Source organism: Lipotes vexillifer, unplaced genomic scaffold (assembly GCF_000442215.2).
Source record: "Lipotes vexillifer unplaced genomic scaffold, Lipotes_vexillifer_v1.1 scaffold297, whole genome shotgun sequence".
NCBI lineage: Eukaryota > Metazoa > Chordata > Mammalia > Artiodactyla > Lipotidae > Lipotes > Lipotes vexillifer.
The window spans coordinates 654,850-664,424 of NW_006772098.1; the positions used below are offsets into that span (position 1 = coordinate 654,850).

Sequence of the window (9,575 nt, forward strand, 5' to 3'; positions counted from 1 at the left end):
TAGTCCAGGAACATTAGATGGACTATGAAATGTAACAGTATCACCATGGCTGAAAAACTTCTGTTTCTCGAATCCATTTGTATTTCTTACTTTTCAGTGATTCATTCTCATTTTCACTGGCTCTAGACTAGACCTTCTTAAAGTTTAATGTATGAAAGAACCACGTGGGAATATTTTTACAATGCAGATTCTGGTTTAGTAGGTCTGGGGAGATTTCAAATTTCTAAAAATCTCTCAAGTGAGCCTGATGCTCTCGATTCATGGACCACACTTTGAGTAACAAGAATCCAGATTAACTTTTTATAGCCTGATTCAATCCTTCCTCTTGTACCTAAATTTAAATATCAGGTATTTTGTCACTAAAATCACCCCTAGTGTATTGCTACTGTACTCACCATGTGCTATTTCACCCATGTCTGACTAACTTAGCTTCTCCAAGAATAAGAGAAAAAAGCTAAATGAAAACATGCTTTTTCTCTTGGTTACAGGCACCACCGAAGACTGCTTCTCACACTCATGAGTGATAACTGAGGAAAGGGACAATTGGGGCACCAAAACACGTTAGGAGGGTTGGGTGGCAGGAAGTGGGACCTCTGTAAGAAGTACAAATTGTAAGTGTGACCACTTCTAAAAAAACCTAAAAATTCCAAGAATTAGAAACACTTTAATTCAGGTTGGCTGAGCAACGTCTGTGTTGAGCTATTATTACAGGAAAGGCCTTAGGCTGTGATGTTACATGATTCTTAATGGATGATGACAAGGAAGCCAGAGAAAACCAGTCCTTTGTTTGGAATATGACCATCCCTGGCAAGGATAATTGCTCTCCACTGATGTCCCAAAACACAGCACTGTAAAAATACCACTTTTTATAACCTTTACCAGCGTCATAAAATATTTTGTTTATATGTCTATCTTTGTCCATTTATTATGAAATCCTTTATTTTTAAAAACTTGCAAAAGCAAGAAATAGGTCTTATTATTCTTTGAGTCTTCTGGGGTTACATACCTGAATGCTTCGTATATTGTAAGCACTCATCAAATGTTTGTTAAACCAAATTGAATGATATAGAGGGTCTGCTATCCCAGAACAAGATATCCCTCCTCTAGATCCAACAGAAAGCACTGTGAGCTTCAGGGCAGCACCCACTTTTCATTTAGCTCTAGGGTCTAGGCTTGTCATTCAGTCGAGAATTCTGAGTTAAGCCATAATCTAACTGCCTTTTTTATCAGCTATTCGAAAATTCATTAAAATTCATGTGTTTCCAAAAGTGGGTATATAGGATATTTTATTTAAAATCCATATTTTGGTGGCCCTTATAAAGAATTTAACAGATAGTAATTCAAATGCAGATTATTTGCTTTTGAATCTCTCAGGATGGGGTGTGTAACTAGGGGTCTTGTAGGAACTGATTAGACGGGTCTTTCGTGATTAAACATCCACGAGATATTAATCTTTTAAGCAAATTTGCTTTGTACTTTGCCATTTAATTATAATACCCCATAAAAGAGTAGAGGTTCAAAGGTTTTAGGACATAGCATCTATAAACAACTCAGTTGACTTCTCAGTGAAAATTTTAAAGTAGGGAGACTTTTACTAAAGGATAAAATTAGTGTTATGTACTGAAAATTACATATTAAAATTTTCCTTATTCAAATAGTGTGTGTGCATCTGAGAAATCTGTCAGCTAGGCAGGTGCAGTTTTCTTCTAGGTAAGACAGGGATATTTCTAATTTAACCACACAGAGCAAGAAAATTGACAAGGAAAGCAGTCATTGCCCATGAAGCTAGGCAGTGAGGTTAGCACTAAGCACATCCTCCTTCCTGCTCTGTTTAGAAGTTGAAAAAAAATAATTGGTGAAAGCTGCTGAAGTGGGGTGGCAATTACTGATACTACCTTAGGTTATCAAATTACACTAACATAATTTAGGGACAGAGTGTAACTTAGAGAACTATGTTTGATACCCCCAAAGACTGCTCTGCCTGGCCTGTCCCCAGTGCCCATTCCACAGGCAAAGCAGTCCTCCCCCTTAAGGAAGAAATCTACAAAACTATCTTCTCCTGTACTTTCTCCTACTATTAGGTGCATATTTCACTTCAGATTTCTTAAACTTCACAGTAATCTATCCCACCCATTGGAATAGGATAACACATATAACATGTAACTTATTATATCAGACTTCATTTTGTAGAATTAGGTTTTCATTAAAAACCCTTTATGACTCTGTGTTTGTGTGTACGAGAGAGAGAGAACTTGTTTGTATACATGTAAGCTAATTTATAATATAAATCAGTAAGTTTACCACATGGGAAAGAAAAATGCATTTGGATTATTTTATTGTGTTTTTATTTGTTTATTTCCTTTACCTAAGATAAACATGTTTCTTTTGTAATAAAAGACTATTTTTTTCATTTAAAATACTATACATACATGTACATGGGTTGAAAAACATAAATTCCACAGATCACTATATTTAAACAAAAATGCATGGACATCTAAGGATCATAAAGAAATAAGAAACTGCATAAATATATGTGATGAGATATTAATAAGGCACTAGTAGGAATTCCTTCTTCATATGATAAAAACCTTAATCACCACTTAAAGTTGAAAACTTTTGTACCATTACTTAAGACTATAACAATGAAGTGAAACTGTCTTTTCTGAAAGCTTCTGTTCATGGGATGGAAAGTGACTTCATTAAAAAATCTGCCATCCTCTCATTCAAAACCCTTTGAGGCAAACAGAATCATTTCAGTAAATTTAAGTGCAGCCAAAAAGAACAGCCTGTGGGTGCAATGGTGAGAGGAAGGACTACAGCAATACCAGTGGGTACTTCATTGAAACATTTGAAATTCTTCTTAATGTGCACTGAAGATGTTTGGAAATTCAAGTTAAAGTTCTACCTTTGGTAATTTTACCAAGCACTTCTAACTCATTTCAGCTATTTCCCTCCAATGTTTCATTCAGGTGGGCTCCCTCTTTACCCAACCTAAAACTGTGTTCAAGGACAAGTAAGAGATTTTATAAACATCCTTGTTATTCAACAAACCTTGCTAGAAGCCTACCAGGTACAGGAGCCTACTGGGAAACAGAGAGAAGTCACCAGTAAAGGATGTAGTTCCTCTCTTGGAAGAATTTGCAATTCATTAGAGTGGATTTCAAGTAGGAGGCATGCGAACAGTGCAAACCCACCAACCTGCAGGAACGGGAGACCACAAAAACTGAGAGCAAATGCCCAAACAAATGATTCACACCACAGAGAAAATCTGGGATCGCTTCCAGGAGTTAGGTACGTCTTGAGTCTGATTTTAACAGCAGCCACGGAACTGGATTAAGGGAGAAGGAAGGCAGTATTTTCCAGGTGAAACAGTATGTGCAGAGGAAGTCAGCAAAGACAGATCAATTTCCATCATAAAATGGGATCCCACTGGGTCTGCGACAATTTTATGCTAACCCAAGTGTTCAACTGCTTTGCATTCAATAAACATATCAGAGATATAGTTCTGTCGGTTAGGTACATAGATTTAGGTGTTAAAACAGTCTGGATCCCAGCCCCTGCTATTCACTAACTGTGTAACCTCGGGAAAGTTTCTCTCCATAAGCATCCATTACTTCATCATTAAAATGAAGCTAATTATAGACTATGTTTACAGGGTTGTTCTTAGAAGATGAGAATACATGTAAAGGACTTGGCAAGTCGATGATACAATTTAGAGCACACAGTATATTAGCTATGGTTAGCGCTGGGCTGAAACAAATTGAGTTTGGGACTCTTAGGAAATGAGAGTGGGGTTCCTAAAGGAAAGATCGGTTTAGGCAGTGATTCTCATAATTCAGTGTATATCAGAATCTCCTGGAGGGCTTGTTAAACGACAGCTTGCTGGGCTCCACCCTAGAGTTTCTGATCCAAGAGACCTGGGTGGAAAACTGAGACTCGGCACTTCCAGTATGTTCTCAGGTGATGGTGATACTCCCCACTTTGAGAACCACTGAGTTAAGACAATGTATACCAGGCAGGCATTTTTCACCTGAGAAAACGACTTGTATGGGTGATTCTCCACATGTGTTCTACAGATCTGCAGAAAGACCAAAGCGGCACTTCTGCATTTCTGGGATGTGTGCTCCATATGTCTATAAGGGTTACTTAGAATATATTTTTGCCACATATGAAAATCTGCTATTTGAAATAATCTGAACTCTACCCTTGGGCCAAAGAGAAAGCATGTATATTCAAATATTTGGTACAAGAAGCTATAAAACATTTTATTATTTTCAGTAAGGACTTGAACTAGAATGGAACAAAATGACCAATAAATTCTTTTTGTGGGGAGGCTTGTCACACTTTTCAAATGGCCACCTGATACCAAGTCAGTGCTGTACCTGAGGGTGTTGCCTCAGAGAATTTTCTCTCCTCTTCCCTCTTCCCCACATAGTGTATTTTGACATTGGTTCCCTGAAGACTAACTTATTTTAGACCATCTGAAAAAGTTTGGGGAGATAAAGGAAGCCTGCCATTCAGGGCTTATTATGGACACAACCGAAAACCTCAATTATATTTATGTGGACAAAAACTGTTCCCAGTAAGGTTTACTCCTATAAAGAGAACTATTATATATGAAGAAAAGATGAATAGAGTGTTTCATATCCCTAGTACTGTCCTCCAAAAGCTAAAAGACTCAAGCAGAAGCTGATTCAGTAACACTTAACTTTCTTTTTGCCCTTGCTCTAGGTTCAGCCACTTCACAAAGCCTCCATTTCCCCTTTCCCCTCTCATCTTCTACTGAGTCACAAGAAAATAAAGAAGAAAGATAATTAATGCTTTTTCCTTTCCATTTCTCCTCCTCCTGCCCTAAAAATAGCTTTCCTGCCACTACCCAGATCCAAATTACTCACCTTCGGCACAAGCACCAGGTTTACACTTACTTGTTAGGGCGGTTGCCATGACTACACTGGAGGTACCCAGCAAGAAGCGAGAGGTCTGACTCATAAAATCTAGTGCAGCTTGGTAAATGTGGGGCATGGTCAGAATCTTCTGGAAATAAGAGAATTGACTTGAAGGAATTAAATAAATGGGCTTCGTAGATGGAGTCCTGTTGATTTGGCCACTCCCAACCTCATGTTACTTGCTGAGAACTGTTTACTGTCAGTTCTCCTGAGGGCTTGGCTCCCTGATTGACAAGCAGAAGAGTTCCCACAGGTTCCAACGACACCTGTTCTCCTCTTGGCAAGGGCTTAAAATTACACTTCACCGCCTGCTTACTATAAATTGCCCCTACTCTTCACAGCTTGGCTTAACATTTCATCTGACAAGAAGTCACCATAACTGTCTTTCCAAAGGTGTGGCAAAAAATAAATCCTACGCATTTACTACAATTTGTTAGACACCTGTGGGAGCCTTGTGCTATGGCATCCCTGGTGAGAGAGTCGGAACTGGTGCAAGGGCCTTCTTATATAGACAGGGAACGTGAAAAACAGGGGTTAAGTAACTTGCTCCCCACGCTGAGAGTGCAAGGCTCACCAAGGGAAGCATGTCTAGGACCAGTCACCTTGCTAAGAAAGAACTTGCATTATGTCCCAGTAAGTACTTATCACACATAAGAGATAAATAACCAGAATAAACCAAAGTGAGACATTTCCTGGCATACTTAGATTCTGAAAATACTGAAAGAAAACACATCTAAGCTTCTATTCCCAATTCCAATGTCTGGAACTCTGAATTTTGGAGATAATAAATGACATTGTATATGATCTTAAAACAGCATAGAAAATCCCACATTTTTATAACCTTTGGGAATCAAGATCCTCCTCTATTTGTGAGTGTTGGTAGTTAGTAGTTGGTCATTTTGACTGAGTTAGTCAAAGCCAGTCATGCATAGACTTCAGCTAGCACCCATAAAAATAGTTTAATTCCCCTTTCCTCTCTCATCTTCTAAGGCAAGATGTTAGTTAGTAATTTTGACTGAAAGTGTCTATCCACAGCCATAGAAAACATTGGTTCAATAATAAATTTACAAAATAAGCTATGATGTTAATCCTGTTTCACCAAGAATCAGATTTATTCCTAAATTGTGCTTCTGCTCTTCACAATCATGTAAAATACTCTAGAAGAGAGAAACTGAGGCAATTTATGTTGGGACCTCTTTCTTCTGTGTATACAAATCTGTTGTCTTTCTGCCTTATCTGTTCTTTATTTACTTTTCCCCCTATGTTTCCCACTTCTTTGTTTTCTAACTTTTTCTCTCCTAGAAAATATCTTAATAAAAAGTCCTTAGCAGTACCCATGGATGGAGTTCTTATGGAGACATTCTGGACATAACAGCAGTTGACTCTGAAATTCAGAAGAAATTTTGCAAATATAGAAAATGAGGATAAAGTATTGAATAACTATCAATTTAAAACATTAGTTTTAATTTGTGAAACATAAAAAAAATTATTTAAATGCAACTTTCATCCTCTAAAATGCAGCAACCCCCCATATTTACCACACAAACATTTCATTTTCAAACAATATTCATAAATAAGTTAATTGTGCTATTATGATTTAAAGCAACATTGGTGGGAAATCAAAACCCTCAAACCATGGTAGAAATAATACATAATTATACGGACATTAAAAGTTCAGTGAGTTTTACAGAAAAACAGTGTCATAAGTAAAAAACATTACTAAGAAGGAGCATATACCATACAGAATAAAAACTATTTTTAAGTCAAGCTACTTGGGGAAATTCTCTAATAACAACTCAATATACTTATACCTCAGCTCTGCAGTGCTTTGGAAAAATTACTTCTTCAGATTTATTTACATTGTATCAGGTAATATAAACATGATATCAGAGGATGGAAAGACTTTATGCAACAAAGAAGAAAGGGCACTACTTATGGTATACATTACTAAGAATGTACAACTTTGAAAAGATATCCATTAAAAGCCTATTTGAGGGCTTCCCTGGTGGCGCAGTGGTTGAGAATCTGCCTGCCAATGCAGGGAACACAGGTTCGAGCCCTGGTCTGGGAAGATCACACGTGCCGCGGAGCAACTGGGCCCATGAGCCACAATTACTGAGCCTGCGCGTCTGAAGCCTGTGCTCTGCAACAAGAGAGGCCGTGATAGTGAGAGGCCCGCGCACCGCGATGAAGAGTGGACCCCCACTTGCTGAAACTAGAGAAAGCCCTCGCACAGAAATGAAGACCCAACACAGCCATAAATAAATAAAATTTTTTTTAAAAAGCCTGTTTGAAAGTTTCAATCTATGGCTTTCTTTTAAATTTGTAACATATTAAGCTACCTTCAAATTCACCTTGCTCAACCTAGAGAAGAGCTTCTAACAACTTGGGTTTTGAAGGTCATCTCTAAGCTCTAGATTTCAGTACATTTGAAGTCAGCTTGCATGTTATTTATTAAAGATATTATGCTGTGATGTACACAGGTGGAAAAATGAGGCAGTTAAATGGTCAAAGTTCAAGTAGGTAGAACAAAAGAGAAATCGAGAGAGCAAGGATATTGGGGGCTGCAACTGTCAGGAAACTTTTATGAAGGAGCAGGGGCAGGATATGGGTGAATTTAGCTGAACTCTGAAAAATAATCCCAGCGTTTAAACTTGCTGCTATATGCCTGTGGTTATTTTAGAGGCTTCAAACTAAAGCATCATAAGATGCCCTTAAATCCCATCTTCTCTCAGTAAGAAGACATAAATTACACTTAGAGAGTACCAAACTTTCAAAATAACTTTGTGGAGTCCTACCCCAAATCTGAAATTTCAAAGTAAATGTAGCATCTGAAGATATCTGTAAATATTGTCATTTATCCTCCCTGAAAATTTTCAATGTCCTACCCGAAGTGGTCTCCAATGTGGAGCATGGCAGACCATCCATTAGGGTGTCTTGTTCCTTTTCATTTCTATCTTGTTTCTCTTTTATAATGTATACACTAACAGTACAGGCAAATAAGATATAAATAAGCAATGTGGAATACAAATCACTAGCATTTGTTGAGAGTTTACTATGTGCTAGGCCCTCTGCTAATCACTTTATGTGAATTAATTCATTTAATCCTCTAAGTCATCCTATGAGGTAGGGTTTGTTATTATTCCCATTTTATAAATGAGAAAAGTAAGGCACAGAGGTCTAACTGTCTGAGTCTACAGTTAGTAAGTGGTGGAGCCAGAACAGATGGGTAGATACATAAGGATTTTTTTTTTAAAATGAAAAACAGAAAGAAACACAAATTCTAATATTGGTCATTTTGGACCACTGAGTAATGGGCAAGGTTCTTCCTCTGTGTACTGCTTTGTATTTTCTAAAATATCTGTAGTAGGGATTGCTTTTATAACTTGGAAGAAATAAGGAAAAGCACAAAATATTAAAATACTGTAATTTAGTGAGAAAAGGTAAAAAAACAAAAAGAGACAATACTGAGAAGGTAGAAACTTACGTAAGCTAGAAAATAAAGAATGAGCATGACATATTCTGTCATAATGCACACAAAAACTGTACTTGTGGTCAAATAAATACAAACAAACCATTAAAAAAACCAAAAACAACAAAAAACCCCACCATCTGTGAAAGTATGCTTTGGAAAATAATTAAATTACTTTGAAAAAGATCTGATATTTAGAGAAGGATTCGATAGCTGATGTTATTATTTGGTACATCTAATCAAAAATGGTTTAACGCACATTTTCTTTTAAATTCTGAGGGCAAAGAGAAAGAGATCAGTGCCTATTCTGTGCAGCTGAGGAAAATTATTTGCTTTGTAAGAATTCCAGGCAGGTTTCTACAATTAAACTGGTGGCAGTAATCATGTTGTTATTACTGTAATTGCTTTCTGACATCTGTTTCCCTGTCATAATCAGTTCTTTGATAATAGCCATGACATGGATGGTATATATCTAATAAGTAATGCTCAGTGCTTCACCAAAATAAAAATGAAATTGTATACCAATTATATGTGCTCCTCACAAAATTCTCTTCAGCCATATGATATTATATATATGATATATGGTATATTATAAGGATAGGGCAACTCTTTCTCAAAGTAATTTATTTTCAATAATTTTATGATGCCATATAAATGATAAGGTCCTTTATGAAAGAGCAAGGAATAAAATGTATATATTGTTGCTCAAGGCATAATGAAGTGCAATTTGTCAATAAATTGTGTTTCTATTTACATCTTTATTATCAAAGTTAACTATTCAGGGAACTCGGTCTTGGACCTGTGAACTTGCTAAGTTATAGTGTTAAATTTAGCTTAATAACTATATAATAGAAAGAATATTCTAGGTCTGATCCTGCCTCTATGACTAGTGTTGGGACCTCTGAAAGTCATCTCAACTTCCTGCGTTTATTTTCAGTTATTTCCCTCTATCAGGAATCATTTTGAAAAAACTCTACTGCCGGATCTACTCAAACCCTATGAAATTTTAGACTTTTTGAAGATCTGAATGACTATTTTTAAGCAAATGAAAGCAGACTGGTTCAAGCTGTTATCATAAAATACTAATAACATATTTAACCTTAACTTGGTGACAAAAAAGTAAATGGATATATGTCCAAAGTCTACATTCGGAAGAG

At 36.7% G+C, this 9,575-nt stretch overlaps 1 protein-coding gene across 3 annotated transcripts in view; it reads right to left on the reverse strand.

The window, feature by feature from the left end:
- The window catches only part of PLXDC2 (plexin domain containing 2), a 413,295-nt gene that overhangs the window by 380,646 nt on the left and 23,074 nt on the right, over positions 1-9,575 (reverse strand). The window lies entirely within an intron of this gene.